Source organism: Leucopleurus acutus (genome assembly GCF_964270905.1).
Source record: "Leucopleurus acutus genome assembly, chromosome: X".
NCBI classification, from domain to species: domain Eukaryota; kingdom Metazoa; phylum Chordata; class Mammalia; order Artiodactyla; family Delphinidae; genus Leucopleurus; species Leucopleurus acutus.
In genome coordinates, this window is record NC_139148.1 from 98,706,321 (window position 1) to 98,726,298 (window position 19,978).

Sequence of the window (19,978 nt, forward strand, 5' to 3'; positions counted from 1 at the left end):
TCCAACTTTGACACTTACCGGTTGAATGGTCACACAATTTCTTTGAACATCAAGTTCTGTAAATGTCACAGGAGAAAACTGAGACCAATATTAGCTGCTCTGCCTAACCTCACAACTGGTTATGGAATCGAATGACTTATGTGTATTAATTATGAAAACAGTGTATAAATGTAAGCAAGACCTGCTTCATAGTTATGCAATCTGTGCAGTTGTGCAAGGTCCCACACTTGGTTTAATGCTATGTTGTCACAGCCATTAAATTAAAAATTTTTGAACAAGGGGCCCTGAATTTTTGTTTTGCACATGGCCCCACAAATTGTGTAGTCATACCTGAATGTAAGATATTATTAGACATACCCCTTTATAGAAGTAGCAATATTTGAGAACTGTGGTTATGAATCTGGGCAATTTATCCCTATTGTTTGTTGATTTTTAAACAGGACAGAATGGAACGAATTAGTGAATGAGACAGTATAAGCATTTTGGGGGATAATTCACCTTTAAGTGATATCAAGAGAACCATGTAGGTCAAGGTTGAGATGAGGTTAAACAACAAGGTTGACTTTGATAATAATTAAGGTCTAAATGTGAGAAATAATTTCATATCTCAATCTGCATCCATTTTCCCCAAGTACATTTGATTTGTTTGGAGCATTTCAAAGGGTAGAGTTTGGTGTGTGTGTTTAGTGGGGGATGAGGGGGAGGGAGTTCCTTACATTGCTATTGCCAGTCAGAGCAGCATCAGGGGGCTAAGTGAGAATGACACAAACCTTAGTCTACCTGCTGTTCTGGTTGACCCTAATTCCATGGTAGTATTTTTTTTCACTCTAATAACGTATAGTGGGTGTCTCCTGAAACCCTATAAAGGCATTTATTCTGGCTGGTACTAAGATAGCTAATGTCTATGAAGAGAAAAAGATTTGAAATGCATATATATTAGGGTCCAATATGTACCCTTATTGTATAACATTTTCCTGTGGGAACTTAAGTAAAACTCAAGGCCTTCAATCCAACTGTTAAACTGTGAAAAGAAAGACTTTAGGTTTCTGCTGGAAAATATATGACTTGTAAAATTCACCTTATTTTCTAATGTTTTGCACATTTTCTTTCACTAAAAGACACTAATGGCTTTCTTGAACTAAGCAGACCTTACTTCAAACACATGATTTCAGTTGCTGATAGAAGTGAAAACAAGACTGTAGCTTATGTATGGCCTCTTCCTTTGACAATTATAAAGAAAACATGCATATTTAATTTAAAGGGTAGGATTTAATTAAATAGGGAAGACATTGTAAACCTATATGAAAATTGGAATTTCTGAAGTAAAATTCTGAGTAGAAATCACAATTAATACAAAAATCTTACCTGATTTCCTGGTGCAAAATGAATGGGTGCTGGGTGCTGCTTTGTGTATGTGTGTCTTCCCTGTTCCAACTCCCCATGAAAAAATTCTGGTTTATATTTCAGCTAAAAAAAAACACCTCCTATGACCATCAGATATGTTAAATCAACCATCTGGAATTCTTTTACTGCATTGTAGCCTCATTCTAAATCATGGTGGAAAGAATGCATTTAGTATACATTTCGTTTTTGTGGACTACATATATGGCAAAATAAATCATAAATGAAAATAAATATAATCTAGAATGTCCACATAGTATATGTAACTTACCCTCCATGCTTGAGACTATCTTTCTCTTGCCTGAGAAATGAGCAGTTGTAAATATAAATGGATTCACTTCACACATAACACAGTATACACGCTCCACACAAAATTAACTTCTCAAACAAAAGAGTTGTGTCAAAAATTAAAAGTAAGCATGGAAGTAAATGTGCCCAGTATGCATGCTAAGAGTAATCATTATTGACATTGTCACTAATACTGTATCGTATTTTTGAAAGTTGCTAGGAGAGTAGATCTTAAAAATTCTCATCATACACACACACGCAAATTTGTAACTATATGTGGCAATGGATATTAACTAGACTTATTGTGGTGATCATTCTGCAATATATACAAATATCAAATGATGTTATAAATATGAAACTAACATGTTATATGTCAATTATATCTCAGTGAAAAACAAACATAATATCATTCAGAGTAAGTTGAAGTAAATTATGACAGTAGTCAGAGGAAGGAATACATGTTGGTCCTTGGTAGTCCCTACTTCTGTCTGAGGTCCTCTCTGCCTTTTGACCTCTCTAGCCCTGGCTTCAGGAATCTCCCTAGGGAAATACCCCATCTGGGGTTGACCACTCTAAGGGACAATCCAATTTTCATTTTGTTCTCTTTCTTACTTCTCATCATGTTTTGGATTTGGATGGGTTATCTAATACCTGCAGTAGAATCATGCTATTTTTGGAATTTCAATAGAAAGCTAAATCAAATTTGCCCACTGGATGATTTTCTAGAATCATCAAGCTAACATGCTACTCCTCTGAAGATATTGCATGGTCATTAAAATTTGAAACCATCCTTTCTTTCAAAGCAAAGCATTTCTTTCTTATCAGAGAACATTGTCTCCCTAGAGCTGGTTGTTTTAGCTCAGAAACAAGAAACTCAGTAACTGAATCTCCCCAAAATACTTCTTATACACCAGCATGTGAGGATTTCTTTCTGTTGTTTTCCTTTAGTTTCTGCCTAAGCTCAACTCTGCTCAGTTTCTGAAACCTTAGCAAGATTATAGCCCAAAGGTGTTAGGAAAATTTTAAATTTTATAACAGCTGCTCAAGAGTTTAAAAAAGAAGTTGTAAAATTGGATAACTAGTATTTCTGCTTCTCACTAATTACTTTGGAACAGTTACAATGGGTATTTATGACTACATCAAAGGTTCCTAAATTTTTCCATCTTAGACTTGTAGCATTCTAAAAATACTCAGAGAATTTTCTTTCTGAGATTCACTTTGTTTCTCAGTTACTAATCTTCCATGCCACGCTATCTCATTTTAGGGGCTGCCTTTCTACCAGACTGTGAGGCAAACAATGTATTTCTAATGTCCTCCCCAGGATCCAGTTCCACTGTGGCATCCTCCTTTGATCTGCCTCCTCCCCTCAGAAAGAAATTAATGCTCTAGTGTGAACTTTTGCTTTCCCTGTGTCTTACCAAAATGTGTACCTTCTGTTTAGCTTTAGAGCAGTGCTACTCAAAATACAGTCTGCAGACTGGTATTGGTCCATGGTATTGGTCCATGACTGGACCAGATAAGTACAGAAATTGAGAGTAAGCATTTAGAAAACTTTATAGCAATGTGTGGGGGGAGGCAAAACTGGTTCTTTATGACAAATAGCTTGAAAAATATTGTTTTAGAGCACCACCCCAACAAACTGGATTTTGATAATAAGTATTGCAATCTACTGGGATGAATATGTTATTCCTTTGAGGCAGCTTATTCATTTCCAAATAGGAATGCTCTGGAGGCACAAAGGAATAGTCGTAAAAATAGGAGTGTTGTTCCTAAGATGGTAATTCGCTCAGAATATGGCAGGTAGGGGAGACTTGATTTTCTAAAGTATAAGACAAAATATAGCATATCACCTGGGTAACTCAGTTGAGGATGCTACTAGACTAAATTATATATTAGGAAGTTGTAGGTGCCCGTTTTTTTTTTCCTATTACAAACTTCATACTATATATATAGAGAAACCACCTATGTAATTTTTTTTTGCAAAATTAAATTATACCTGTGTTTTTCCCAACTTATAACTTATGAGCCCAGTTTTATTCAGTGGTAAAAGAGTGAAATATGCTTTCTTATCAGAACCAAGAGCTTATCTGACTGAAGTAAGTTGGTCCCCTGGAAAAGAAATACCATTTCAGGAGGAATTATATTTTATTTTCTTTACCTTAAGGCGGGATCAGGCCCACCGGTTTCTGAGGCAGTAGTGAGAACAAATTGATCCTTAAGTAGATGTACCTCCTCTTTCTCAGTGAAATCACAGAAGGTGTATATCAAGTAATACTTCTTTCTAGTCCCACGAAGGAGCCAAGGACTTGAACGAATCTTATGCTACCTCCTTGGAGTGGCAGTAAATCCCTTGATTAAATCTGAACCTCATGCTGAGGTGAAATGAAGAGAATATGTGGCTAGAGCAGAAGTTTATTTAAATTAGTCATAATTATTTAAATTTAGTGCTTGTTAAAACGGTAGCAATGCAAATGAAACAATACCTTGTTACTCTTTTAACTTACATTCAAAAGATTTTAATTCAGTTTGGGAAAGCAAAGTAAATATTTCTAGTGTTGTAATCTCCTAGAAGGTAGGGATAGGGTAATATTTTTTTTTATACCATCCTCTTATGAGTGTTTTGTGTGTTTTTTTGTTTTGTTTCTCCATGCCTGACAAAAGTGAAGATTATACTAAAGATAAATGAAGGTTCCCAAGCGCTAGCACTCTCCTTAAGAAAAACTCACATTTTCTTCCTACAAATCCAATTCAGCTGCTCTGTTTTGAAGTTATTCCTAATAATGCTCTCTTCATAAAGGAACAAAGTTACTACAGCAACAAAACTATCTGATGTGTTATGAACATTTGGGGGCTGTATTTCTGTGGGAATATTTCTAAATATGATAATAGCAGCATGGCAGTCAATTAGGTGATAAACCATGATTGAGTTGAATTCAGAAAAAGAGAGAGAGAGAGATCATTTATAAAAGTATTTGCCTAAACCACAAGCAGGGTTCTTTGCCCAAACTCAGAGTTTGAAGCCATTTTAACTACCCATTCTTATTCTGCTTTACAAATATAGCAGGCATTTAAAATCCTTGTAGTTGTCTCCAGGGCTTATATACCTTACCAATGGATCTTCTCAAGAACATTAAAGAAAAATAAAATGTTCTTTCTAACATTTACATCTAAACTGGAGCAAAGGTCTGATCGTAAAGACTATTTTCCATTATTTTAGCTTAACGATTCAATCCTAACTTTTTAAACAATAAAATGAGGATTCTAAAGTCCCAAATTATGTGTCATTTTTACCCGAAATTCCCCCTTGGAAGAAGGAGGGACAGGATCTTCCAGGTGTGTAAAGTTGTAAGACTGCAGCAGCTTTTCAGGATTCATGCCTAGGGCTACCCAAGCCTTACAAAGCCCGCCAACTAGGCTTTCATTCAGTAATATGGCCTTCTTTTCTGAACATTGTATTTAACCTCTGTTCTTATTGCTTTGTTGGTTTAGATTCATTGCTCTGTCTTAATACCTTGTTTCTATCTGATCCCTACCCCTCAGCTACTTGTTCAAATTTTCTTACATCCCTTTCTTGTCTTCTGGCTTTTAGACATAATCTATGGCTGGACTACTTTTTTATTCTTCCCCTTTTCTCCTATACTTTGTCTTGACATTTCCGGTGCTGACTCATAGGCCTTATCTCTTATTCATTGTTACCTATGACCTTGCAGTATATCTGAAGAATGGGGTATCTTGGTACCATACTATACTGCATCCTTCTGTAGCAAGGTGGAGGAAAGTCTGTGTTAATGGTTATCATTTTTAGTTGGCTTTCTGCTGCTTTGGATGGTATTGCTTTGTGTCCATTATATCTTAACATCCAATGAAATATTTTATAATGTCAGCTTTAAAACTACAAGTTATTAGAGGACTTTCACAGATTTTATCATTTGTAGTACATAGAGCAATTTTTTACTTAGCCTTTGTTACCTGTTTTTTGAAGAAATACATCTAGCTTTCCTTATTATGCATTTGTGAGGACAGACAGAAGATAAGTTGGCTAAGACTTAAACTATGTGCAATAAACTCAACTCCAAAGCCATTTTCATCCTGAAATCACACACCTCAGTTTGGGACTTGAACCCACTGTCTTTTAATTAAAACCATACACCTGGTCTCAGGACCTCCTGAAGTTCAGGTTCTTTATGTCTCAGCACAGAAAGAATTCAGTGACAGACAAAGCCATATGTAAGACGTGGATTTATTTAGAGAGATACACATTCCATAGACAGAATGCGGTCTGTCTCAAAAGGTGAGAACAGCCCCAGGGCATGGGGTCATCTCGGAAAGGAAAGTGAGAGTGGCCATGGGAGAAACACACTCCACAGACAAGAGTGTAGGCCATCTCAGAAGGTGAGAGGCCCCAAAATATGGGGTGGTTAGTTTTTATGGGCTGGGTAATTTCATAGTCTAATGAGTGGGAGGATTATTCCAACTGTTTTGTGGAAGGGGTGGAGATTTCCAGGAATTGGTCCACTGCCCACTTTTTGGAGTTTTATGGTCGGCCTCAGAACAGTCATGACACCAGTGGGTGTGTCATTTAGCATATACTAATGTATTACAATGAACATATAATGAGGCTCAATGTCTACTGGAAGTCGAATCTTCCACCATCTTGGACCTAGTTGGTTCTAGCCAATTTATGTCTATCCTCAAAGGTGTCATTCTTTTAAAGGTTCTGCCCTGCCCCCTTCCCTCCTGTTTCAATTCTGATACCCTAGCTGGAAGAAACATTTACGGGATTTAGATTACTCATTGTCTATACCACTTAGCTTATGTGGTTTTGATTTTGCTATTGTTTCTTTACATGGATGACTTTTATTTCCATACACTAACTAAGCTCCATACTATTTTGTATTTCTGACATTTAGCCTACTGCTTTGTGTATGATATGTGCTCAGTTTATTGACTGATAATATGCAATGAACCATGGAAAGAAAAGGAAAGTTTTGGCGTTTCCCTTTTGGAAGTTATTCTAAGGACCTCTAAGAAGATACATTTATCAAGGAAAAGTTAATAAATTAATGTAAACCCTCTAGCTGGCTTTTCTTCTCTTAGAACTATAACATGAGATGATTCAGCAAAGATTGAGTCAGATAAAAATACTTTTTTCCAGATATAAAACCTTAAGCTTTCGGAATAGAGTTTGACAACCTCATGACGTATTTATGCTAATTCATGTGCTTTCAGATTAGTTTACATGTGCAGTGCTCTTATACATTAGCAGCCAGTATCTCCCAGATTTAATGCAAAATCATTGTGTATTTATGGTTTTATGTAATGTTTTTTCCTTTCCTGTCAACAGTTGTTATTGCAAAATGTACTTTGTTGGTTTAATGCAAGCACCATCTTCCACTTCCTTCTACTATGGACTAACTATTCAAGAGGATCCACTGACTTATTGAAAACATGCTCATTGTACCTATTTTATTTCTGCTTTATCTTTTTGTTTTATGGTTAAGCAACAGAGATCTCATATGTGTAACAGACGTGCATTTGATATATAGTATATTCAAAAATTGCCATGTGATGTACATTATGCCTTTTAGTTGATACATTAATTTTCTGTATATTATAATATAGTATAGTAAATATTCTTGATATATTTTGAATTTTGATGCCATTCTGAGGGCAAGTAAGCAGCTCCTAGAGAAAAACAGCCTGTCTTAAGAAATTCACAAGAACCATTTGCACACACGGTGTGATTTGAGGAGCACTGAGTACAGAACTCTTTATGAAAAATACTGAGAACAGATTTTGAAGCCGATAAACAAGAGTTTGCAACCTATTATTTGGATTTATTAGTTTTATGGTTTGAGGCAAGTCATCTTCTCTCTCTGAGCTTTAGTCTGTTTATCTCTGAAATGAAAGACAATAATATATTTCGTGCTTGTGAATTAACTGAGATAACAACAAATACTTGAAAGTCATTGGTTTCCTTTCTCCTTCCTACTGTCCTACCACAATATCTAAAATTCCCTGATTAGATATTCATCTTATTGTTGTGGTGACAATCTCTCTTAAAAGCACAGTATTCTTAGAAAGAACAACATATTAAACAAGTATGTTTTAACATTTCAGATATTACTTCATGGTCCCCCGAGGGAGTGGAACCAGACAGTTTTGGTGGGAAAGAAATGGTTGGCAAGTTTTAGCACAGAAATTACTTCCAGAGGTAGACAGAACCAAGCAGGACACTGCAATTATGGGATATAGGCAATGTAGTCAGGGCAATGGATACCCAAAGATAGAGGAAGGAGGGCTCAGGAAAGAAGAATGAGTACACAAAAGATAAACTCAGTTGCTTCTAAATTTTGCTAAGATTAGGCATGGGTAAAAGGAAATGCTCCCAACATGAAAAAGGGTTCAAATCATTGATTTAGATTATTGAAATAATAATAATAAAACACATTAGCTTTCAGGCAAATATCTAATCATTTTATACTTGTTAATTCATTTATTGCTCACAAAACTCTAAGAGATAGGATATGCTATCATATTCATTTTACAGAAGAGGAAACAAGGCACAGGGCAATTTGGTACTTGACTAAACACACAGCTAATGAGTGGAGATGCCAGGATTTATACCTAAGCACTCTGGTCCCAGAATCCATGTATTTAAACTTGGGATAAGTGTCAGCCTTCTTTTTTAGACCCCAAACATGAATTAACATCTTTAATTCTGTATTCTTGAGGGAAAAATAATTCATGTTATTGGAAAGATAAACAGACTGGGAAGCAGGAGAGCTGGGTTCTAGTGTGAGTTCTATTAGCTGTAGGAAACTTGGATAATTTTCTGCTCTCCAGATCTTATTTTCCCAATCTGTCAACAGGTGGGTTTGAGCTAAATAATTTTGAGATCCTTTTCAATTCTGGTTCAATGAAACATCATGGGAATTAATTATTTTGAAGGTTATTCAGAATTTATTATGTATTTACACAGAAAATGCTTCACATGATTTGGATAAAAATTACTGTAATCCTCTTTAGCAGCTATAGAATTTCAGTGGGAGATATAAGTTTATTTGAGCTTTGGAATATATATTATAATAGGTACTTGCTGCTGATCTTGATTACCATAAAAACACATTGAAGTTTCTTTCAGAATCCTCTTAACTTTTGAATCATTTTCTCTCTTTTTCAGTGAGGAAAAGCATCGTGGTCTTATTTATATATTTACTTTTAAATGGTTCATTCACTAAGAGGAAATGTTGCCAACCATAATGGGTAGTGTAGAGCAAACCCCTCTCCACCTTACAAAGGAAACTAGGAATAGTCTGCCAAGCATTTAATTATGTTTTGTTTTGTTTTTTTCCTAGCAGAAGCTTAAGTTAAATGGCATTTTTGGCATCATAAATTTCATGAAACAGCAGTAATTTCAGCTTCATTTCTCTTGGAATTTTTTTTTGTATGGTTGGACTGGAGAAAGCATGGCTATATTCTATTTAGATTGATGTAGGATTAGGTACATTTGATTGAACTGCTGAACTAATGCAGCAGCATTTTCATTTGACGCAGACATATAGCTCTCTGTGTTTATCAGCTGCTGTACCCAGCTTTAACCTTCTGGTTTCAATATCAGTTTTCAAAATATGGCTGCAAAGTTTTCCCAAGTTCACCTTGTAGATTTTTAAGTAAAAGTAAAAGCACAAAAACTGGTGTCAATGTACATTGCTGAGAAGAAAACCAGATACGTTTAATCTCTCTCAATTGGGCCCCACAGCACTTTGTTTCTGTCTCTATTAAAGCATTCATTCATGTTGCTTTGCATGCAGGTCAGCTGGATACATGTTTATCTTCTCTGTTAATGTAAGTCCCTTAAAAATAGAAACTACATTCCTTAGTGAATATCGTCATAATACCTAGAGTAGCATGGAACATAAAATAGGTGCCCGATACATGATTGCTGAATGAATTAAACTTGTCAAATTCAAGAAGCTGTTAGGGAAAGTCCTTCTTTTAACTTCATGTAATCCTGAACCAAAAACTTAGTTTCACAAGACATTAATATTCTGTCAAATTAAAGAGAGCTATACATTCTGGGAGACTAACCTAACACCAAGCCCCACTGTATTTTTGGCAGAGTTTACCCTCTTGCTGTCATATAGGTGATCTTTGCTTTATGAAAATGTATGGCATGTAGGAAAAGTGCTGACCTTATTGTCTAGAGCATATTGGCAACTGCTTAAGGTATATTCTCCCTGTCCCCAATTATTCACATTATGAATGAGGAGAGCAATGGAAGCTTCTAATTTTAAGACTGCTAAACAAATCTGAGACTTCAGCAAATACCAAAATTGAGAGAAAAGGAAACTTTCCTCCCACTTTTATATAAAGGTGCAGCATTTATAATTGCTAAAGAATCCAGCATTCTATCTTGGAAACCTAGGTTACAGGTGAAATAAGACTAAAGATGAGTTTGACTTACCTCAGAGCAATAAGAAAATCTGCTATAATTCTGTGCGTAACAATCTATTTCATTACATGATACTATTTAGTGGCAGCATGATTGTGTATATGTGAGACTGTTTGTTATGGGTTGAATTATGCCCCTCCAAAAAAGATATCTTATAGTCCTCACCCACAATACTTCAGAATTTGACCTTACTTGGAGATAGGATTTTACAGAGGTAAAATCGAGTTAAAATGAAGTCACTAGGGTGGGCCCTAATCCAATTTGACTGGTATCCTTATAAAAATGGAAAATCTGACACAGAAGCAAACGTGTGTAGAGGGACAACAATGTAAAGAAATAAGGGAGAAGATGGATACATACAAGCCAAGAAGGGAAGACTGAAACAGATCTTTCCTCACAGCTCTCCAAAGAAAGCAACCCTGGGGATGATACCTGGATTTCAAACTTCTAAACTTCAGAACTGTGAGACAATACATTTCTGTTGTTTAAGTGACTCAGTCAGTGGTACTCTATTATGGCAGTCCTAACAAACTAGTACATGGTTATATAACAGAAATTTAGAATGTTGGAATTCGAAGAGACCTTAAGAAGTCATTGATTCTGTCTCCTTCTTTGCACCCTGCGTAATATCTAAGACATTCACATCAAAATGTTCTCCTTTGCTTAGGAATGTGAGTGATGTGTACAGTCTCGAGTGAATTGTACAGTGCTCTTTCCCCATGTCAAGAAGTTTTTTTGTTCTTTTTTTAAGATTTAACATAAATTATTGGGTTTTTCTAGCTTTGTTGAGGTATAATCTACAAAGAAAAATTTAAAGTGTACAATGTGATGATTTGATATTCATTGTGAAATGATTACCTCAGTTAAGCTAACACATCCATCACTTCACATAGTTTCCTTTTTGTGTGTGTGTGTGTGGTAAGAACACTTAAGATCTACTCTCTTAGCAAATTTCAGCTATGTGATATAGTATTATTAACTATAGTCACCATGCTGTACGTTAGAACTCTAGAAGGTATTTATCTTATAATTGAAAATTTGTACTGTTTGACAAATATCTTAGTTCATCCACCTCCAGCCTCTGACAACCACCATTCTACTCTCTGCTTCTATGAGTTCAACATCTTTAGATTTAACGTGAGTGAGATCATACAATATTTGTCTTTCTCTGCCTGACTTTTTTCACTTAGCATATCTTTCAGGTCCATCCATGTTGTCAGAATGTCAGGATTTCCTTCTTTTTCATGGCTGAATAATATTCTAGTGTGTGTGTGTGTGTGTGTGTGTGTGTGTGTGTATGTGTGTGTGTACGTATGTGTGCATGTGTATTATCCACTTTCTTCATCCATTCTTCTGTTGATGGACACTTAGTTTGTTTCCATGTCTTGGCTATTGTGAATAATGCTGCAATGAACATGGGGTGCATATATCCCTTTTAAATAACGATTTCATTTCCTTAAGATATATACCCAGTAGTGGAATTGCTGGATCATATGGTAGTTCTATTTTTAATTTGTTGAAGAACCTCTATTCTGCTTTCCAAAGTGGCTGAACCAATTTACATTCCCACCAACAGTGTACAAAAGTTCTCTTTTCTCCACATCCTTGCCAACACTTTTTATCTCTTATCTTCTGATGATAGCCATTCTAACAAGTATGAAGTGATAGCTCCTTGTGGTTTCGATTTGAATTTCCCTGATGATTCATGATGTTGAGTCCCTTTTCATGTATCTGTATGCCATTTGTTTGTATTCTTTTGAGAAATGTCTATCCATGCCCTTTGCCCATTTTTTAACCAGGTCATTTGTTTTATTGCTATTAAGTTGTAAGAGATCCTTAAATAATTTGGATTTTGATTCCTTATCAGATAGATGGTTTGCAAATATTTTCTCCCATTCTGTATGTCGTATGTTCACTCTGTTGATTGTTTCCTTCACTGTGCAGAAGAATTTTAGTTTCATATAATCTCACTTATCTATTTTTTGCTATTGTTACCTGTGCTTTTGGTATCATACCCAAAAAAACCATTGCTGAGAGCAGTGTCAAAAAGCATTTCCCTATGTTTTTTTCCAGGGTTATACAGTTTCAGGTTTTACATTTATTTGAGTCTTCCATCAGCTTTAAGTTAATTTTTGTGTATGCTGTGAGGTAAGGGTCCAATTTCATTCTTTTATATGTCTATATCCAGTTTTCCCAGCATCATTTATTGAAGATCCTATCCTTTTCCCATTGTGTGTTCTCAGCACACTTGTCAAATATTGGTTTGTATGTGTGTGGGTTTATTTCTGGGCTCTCTATTCTTTTCCATTGGTCTGTGTGTGTCTCTGGTTTTGTTATGCTTTGTTTTCATTTTGCAGAAACTCACTGTCAAAAGTTTTCCAAAGAGCAGGGTCTTGTTGTTATTGTTGTCTTAGTTTGTTGTTGTTGTTTTAAATTGCCAAGGTACCTTATTGCTAAGATGCTGGAGCTGAGAATGTTTGGCAGTAAACTTGGTATAATCACATTATTCCTCCTGAAAATTTTTGTCCGGAGGAATAAAAACAGAGTAAACAAACCTTAATATATTAATATCTCAGTTTATTTTCATATAAAACATGTCTATCAGCCAGCTGTTTTCAGCATAAGCTATCTCACCTCTGTATTTTAAGTCAAATAAATACTGCAGTTAAATTTGGGAAGGTTCCAAATGAAGATTTTTGTTTTGTCTTCAATTCTTGTTATAAATAGTTAGGGAACTAACTATAAATAGTTATAAATAGTTGGGGAACTATATTTGATAAATATTCCAGTTATAGACATTTCTTTGGCAACATATTTTACCATGGCCCTTTTTCTCTTTCCAGACTGTACCTTCCATAGCTATACATTATGCTCTCACCATTAATCCAGTTTATTCTCAGCTTAATTTTCTGTTTATAACTTATTTTTAAGCTATGTGGTAAAAAAGAAAACAACGTCCATTTGAAATAATTTGAGAAAATAAGCAAGCTTGTTATTAAAGGGAAACAATAAAAATATTTAATTAGTAAAACAGTGTATTTTGGCATAAATTATGTGGCCTTGATGAAGCTACGGGCAGGCAGTGATGGAGCTAGGGACACTGATGTGGCTGAAGGGGTGAGTCATTCCAAAATACAGTGCCAGAGGAAGGTGGTGAGCTCTAGTACCATCCTGGCTGGCCTCACCATGCAAGTGTTCCGATATGGTTAAGAATGAAGCAGCACGAGTATTCAGCCCAGTGTTCCTCAACCGTTGGCTGCACATGAATATCATCTGCGGAGTTTTGAAAGATGATGCTAAACCCCATATCCAGAGATTTTCATTCAGTTGGTCTGGGGTGGAGTTAGGGTATCCAAAGCACCCCCACCTCACCATGGAGATTCTTATGTACAGCCAGGATTGAAAGCCACTGGTTTTACTAGATGTTGTGATAAAGCAAGAATATTAAACATGCTAAGTGGTGTGCATGAAGGAGGACTTGAGCTCGCTGCTTGGATTAGAGTTAAGGATGCTAGGGTGAACAGTAAAGCTTTGGTTTTAGTGAAACAGTCAAGAAACCAAGTCATCAACTGGTTAAACCACTGGGTAAATAAAATAGGAGGTGAGATAAATGATCCAACTGATGATAAGCAACTGGTTATGCACTAGGCAGCTATCAAGCTCAGGGAAGCAAAAGTCACTGAGCAAGTGAGGAGACTTCTGGTCATATTAAGCTACCATCAGAGTGCTTATTAAACTTCGACAGAGAATGAGAACTGTAATCCCCTGAAAGAGATTTTGAACTTCTTCGATTGTTATTGTCCTATCAAGATAAAATAGTGATTATATGATTAATTAGTAAAGACAAAAGCTGGACTCTGTGTGTGTGTGTGTGTGTGTGTGTGTGTGTGGAGGGGAGGGGGGAGAGAGAGAAGAAGGAACGGAAGGGGATTGGAGAATGTGTGAAAACATCATGATGTTGAGTTCCTCGGAATGGAACTTAGTTTTTATTTCATAATACAAACTCTTGGAAAGAAGAGAACAGAGGCAAAGATAATCTGTCTTCAGTACTTAATTATTTGGAAAAATCTCTTTCACTGGGTCAATAAATATGACTACTATGTTCCAGGTATTGTGCTAGCCACTGGAGAAAAAGCAAAATATAAACAGACCCTACCCTCATAAAACTTATATTCTATTAACATACATTACTAAAAATTTTCAAAATAATTACATTTAAGCACATAGAGAATCAGCTGCTGAGCATATGGGATAGGTAGGCAGGAACTGATATATAACTGCTGATCAAGTTACATCCTTCTCTTAGTTGAATCCTTTAGCTAGAGTTGGGACTGTTTCACACTTCATGATTTGGTAAATTGCAGCCATACTCATTTGCCCAATCATACTCATTCACTCCAACCTTCTTAGCACACACACCTTTATTTTCTAGAATGAATAATGTTAATCTTAATATGGTTTTGTGTAGGCATTTTCCCACTTTGATTATTTTAGGGTTTTTACTGAATTTAGTTATTAATTTACAGTAATAAATGAATTTTAATCACGGTATTTCTTTCTTTCCACACTGCTTCATATCAGAACATTGGCCTCAACATCAGACCAACATAGCAGATAGCAAAAATAATGTTACATGGACAAAGTCATGTCTCTCTCTGCTTTAAACTAGAGTCTTGGCAGCCAAATTGGAAATACTTGAGTAGTTTCAGGGTATAAGATTGGAAAATGATTCATTCAAAATTGACTTTATTGAAGTAATGCAAGCCTACCCTTAGAAATATTTGTAAATATACTTGGTATATCAAAATAAAAGCTGCTGCCATTTCCATCAGGATAAATTTGTTACCCAAAAGAAAAGGATTTCTTTCAGAGTATTAGAAAATGGCACCACTAATTATTACCAAGTTTATTCTAGAAAGTTCATATTTGCTACCATATAGTATCAAATTTATGTTGCTGATTAAGTACAAAACTGCTAAATATTGTTTATTGGTTAATGGTGGTTTCCCAAAAGGACCTCTAAGTCAAATTACTAATAGCTGTAATCTAGATTTCTGGAAAACCTGACTATTACAGGTAATTATCTTTAGGAATAACTAAATAACTATCTTTTTAGATGTTCATATTATCATATAAATTTTCTCTTTAAATCAAACCTCTAAAATCCATAATCATCAACAAATCTCAAAATAACTCAATTAATGTTTAGAAAATTATGGTAGCTAAATGTGTATTTGATGTTACTTATAAATATATATATATAATATAAATATATAATATATATAAATAAATATATATATAATATTTTAAAACATTCCACAAATAATTTTTAAGTATTTCCAATGGAAATATTTCTTTATAAGGCAATATCTGTGAGTCATATATCCAGTTAGTTTCCAGATTGCTAATAGTAATATTTTCACTTCTAAACCAATCTCAATCAATTTATTTTACATCTGTGTCTCCAAAGTACCACAGAGTCAACAGTTGCCAAGATCTTCACTGTAGTAAATAATCATTCTAACAGTATTAGATAAAACTCTACAAATCATGAATTAGATTAGTTTCTTGGAGCTATAGAAATTGTAAATAATACTGGCTTTGTATACCAGACAATAAATTATTATACTATACCTTGTTATACTGTATCAAGTGTTAGTAATAGAGAAACATGTTTTGTAAGTAATCAATTAATAATTGATCAATTAAATATTTTAACTGAGAACAGCCTTGTCTCTTCTGACACTGAAAACTATCAGAAAACACATTCAAATAAATGAGCATAATAGTTTGACAAAAGATACAGAAGCCATGCCATTTGCAAAACTAACTGCAAAACCTCAGACAAATCACTTCATTCTTCCTACATTAATCTCTTCATCATGCATTGATTACAAATTAACTGTGCCAAGAACTATGCTAGTTTCTGGGAACATAAAGATGAGTAAGACTGATGCCCTTACCTTGAGGGGTTCACTGTCACGTGGGGAAAGCAGATCAGTTTAATAATATTTACAATATAGGTAACACTCAGTATTTGAAAACCCACCATCTAAATATTTGCTATAGCCATTTACCAAAAACTGTTTACTCAAAATTTACTATCTAAATTGTAAACTTACTATAAGGACCTCAAGGTACTCCAACAAAAATGATTACCTTGCCCAGGAGTCCTGTCCAGAAGATATAGAATATACTACAACATTATTTAACCATTCTGATATTATTGTATCCTGTGTTTTACATGTTTGAATCTGCTGTGCATTACCATTGTCATTTTCCCCACTTGTTCTTAGAGGGTTTAACCCTTTGTCAGTTCAGGTGTTTCCCTGTCCATTTTTCCTAGTACCTGTTGTTTTCAGTATAGAAGGAAATGTGATTAGTGTTGAATACTGCTCAGTATCATGGGATATTGCCTAAAACAGGTCCACTAATGAGCTCATCCAGTATTAACTAATTATGTATTTGGTACTTTAACTGTTATGTGTTATGTAGGAATCCTCGGAGGATGGTAATTTAGGCATTTAAAAATGTTTTGGTGATACTTGGCAAAACTAGAATTTTGGAGAAGAGCTGAGAATGCATTACTAGCTTTCCTATCTACAGTAATGAAATATAGAATATTTCTGACACCACCTCCTCCCACAACAATAATGGTCACAAACCATTTTGGAGGTGATGGATATGTTTATGGCATTATTGTGGTGATGATTTCAAGGGTGTGAACTTATCTCCAAACTCATTACGTTATATATGTTAAATACATAAACTTTGTACATGTCAATCATATCTCAATAAAGTGTTTTCTTTTTAAATAATGGCCTCCTGGACTTGGGTGGCTATTTCCTTTCCCATGTTAGGGAAGTTTTCTTATGTTAGGGAAATAATCTCTTCCAATATTTTCTCAGACCCTTTCTCTTTCTCTGCTTCTTCTGGGACCCCTATAATTCAAATGTTGGTGCATTTTATGTTGTCCCAGAGGTCTCTGAGACTGGCCTCATTTCTTTTCATTCTTTTTTCTTTATTCTGCTCCTCGGCAGTTATTTCCACCATTATATCTTCCAGCTCACTTATTCGTTCTTTTCAGTTATTCTGCTATTGATTCCTTCTAGTGTATTTTTCATTTCAGTTATTGTGTTGTTCATTACTGTTTGTTTGTTATTTAGTTCTTCTAGGTCCTTGTTAAACATTTCTTGTATTTTCTCGATCCATGCTTCCATTCTATTTCTGAGATTTGGGATCATCTTTACTATCATTACTCTGAATTATTTTTCAGGTAAGTTGCCTATTTCCTCTTCATTTATTTGGTCTTATAGATTTTTACCTTGCTCATTTGTAATATATTTTTTTGTCGTCTCATATTTTTTTTTTTGATGGGTAGGGCTGTGTTCCTGTTTTTCTGGTTGTTTGGCCTAAGGCGTCCAGCACTGGAGTTTGCTGGCAGTTGGGTGGAGCCAGGTCTTGGTGCCAAGATGAGGACCTCTGGGAGACCTCACACTGATTAATATTCCCTATGACCTGAAGTTTTCTGTTAGTCCAGTGGCTTGGACTTGGTGATCCAACCACAGGAGCTCACTCCCGACCCCTGGCCTGGAAACTAAGACCCTGAAAGCTGTACAGCACGGCAAAAAAAAAAAAAAAGCAACAAACAGAAAAGAACAGAACAATAAGAAAGAATAAAAAAATAAAATAAAATTAGAAAAATAAAAAATATATTAGAAAAAATAATAAAAATGAAGCAACAAAACAAAACAGAACCACAAGAGCAAAAAGATAAAATAAAAAATAAAATAAAGAAGAATAATAAAAAGGAATAAAAATAAAAGATAAAAAAATTTTAAAAAGATTTTAAATAAATTAAAATAAATAAAATTTTTTTAATTCCCTGGTGCCTCCTCTATCAGTGTCCTTGCCCTCACAGTGAGCCACAGCCTACCCCTGACTCCCTGGTAGACCTCCAAGACCTCTAGGTAGGTCTCTGGACCTGCTGTATCGGCCCCACCTTTGCATGTTTTCCTCTCACCAGCATCTGTTCCTGAAGCTGGCCCAGAGCACACATGCCCACACAGGCCAGCTGGGGCACAGGCCTCCACAGGGATGCTCTCAGGGGCCGATACAGCCAGAGGAGGCCTTGGATGGGTATGGTGCTCGTCCTGCCTGGACCTGCGCAGCCAGAGGAGGCCCTGTCAGGGGCAGCCCTTGGGCTGCCACGACCCTCGTGGTCAGAGGAGGCTTTGGTGGAGGCAGGGCTCGAAGCCAAGACCTGTGCAGCCGGAGGGGGCTCTGGAGGTTGGGAATTCAGGCCCAGGACCCCAGCAGGCTTTCTGGGACCCAAGCAGCCAGGGAAGACGTTGGCCACCTTCCCCTCTGATCCCCTGATCCCCTGAAGGTCCCTCTCTGTTCCCACTGATCCCCTCGCTGTGAGTGGGTCCCTCTGAGCATGGGAACCTCTCCCCTCCCCCATCCCCACCTCAGGGTGCCAGTCCTATCCCACCTCCACTTTTCTCCCCCCCGTTTCCCTCCCACGTCCTACCTGGTCATGCAGGGATTCCTCCCGTCCCCTTGAAAATGGGTGGAAGACCTAAATAGACATTTCTCCAAAGAAGACATACAGCTGGCCAAGAGACGCAGGAAAAGATGCTCAACATCACTAATTATTAGAGAAATGCAGATCAAAACTACAACGAGGTATCACCTCGTGCTGGTCAGAATGGCCTTCATCAAAAAATCTATAAACAATAAATGCTGGAGAGGGTGTGGAGAAAAGGGAACCCTCTTGCACTGTTGGTAGGAATGTAAATTGATACAGCCACTATGGAGAACAGTATGGAGGTTCCTTACGAAACTAAAAATAGAATTACCATATGATCCAGCAATCCTACTACTGAGCATATACCCAGAGAAAAGAATAATTCAAAAAGACACATGCACCCCAATGTTCATTGCAGCACTATTTACAATAGCCAGGACATGGAAGCAACCTAAATGTCTGTCGACAGATGAATGGATCAAGATGTGGTACATATATACAATGGAATATTACTCAGTCATAAAAAGGAACGAAATTGGGTCACTTGTAGAGATGTGGATGGACCTAGAGTCTGTCATACAGAGTGAAGTAAGTCAGAAAGAGAAAAACAAATACCATATATTAATGCATGTATGTGGAATCTAGAAAAATGGTACAAATGAATATATTTGCAGGGCAGAAATAGAGACACAGATGTAGAAAATGGACATGTGGACACAATGGGAGAGGGGGAGTGGGATGAATTGGGAGACTGGGGTTGACATATATACACTCCCACGTGTAAAATAGGTAGCTAGTGGGAACTTGCTATATACCACAGGGAGCTCAGCTCGGTGTTCTGTGGTGACCTAGATGGGTGGGATGGCAGGGAGGAGGAGGGAGGTCCAAGAGGGAGGGGATATATGTATACATATAGATGATTCACTTCTTTGTACAGCAGAAACTATCAAAACACTGTAAAGCAACTATACCCCAATTAAAAAAATAAACAATTAAAAAAACAAAGCCACTTTGTTAAATAAGCCCCAAATCAAGGTAAAAAAGAAAATGTAAATGATAAATTATTTACAAAATGATAAAAATAGGGATACTTTATATCAATCTGTGGCATACATAGTCCGTTGAAATCAGAGAAAAGTATTTTCTTACCCCTTTAATTATTTAAAACAAAGATTGAGCACTATGAAGTAAGTATTGAACTTCAGACACAGGGAGGGGGAAGGGTAAGCTGGGCCGAAGTGAGAGAGTGGCATGGACTTATATATACTACCAAATGTAAAATAGATGGCTAGTGGGAAGCAGCC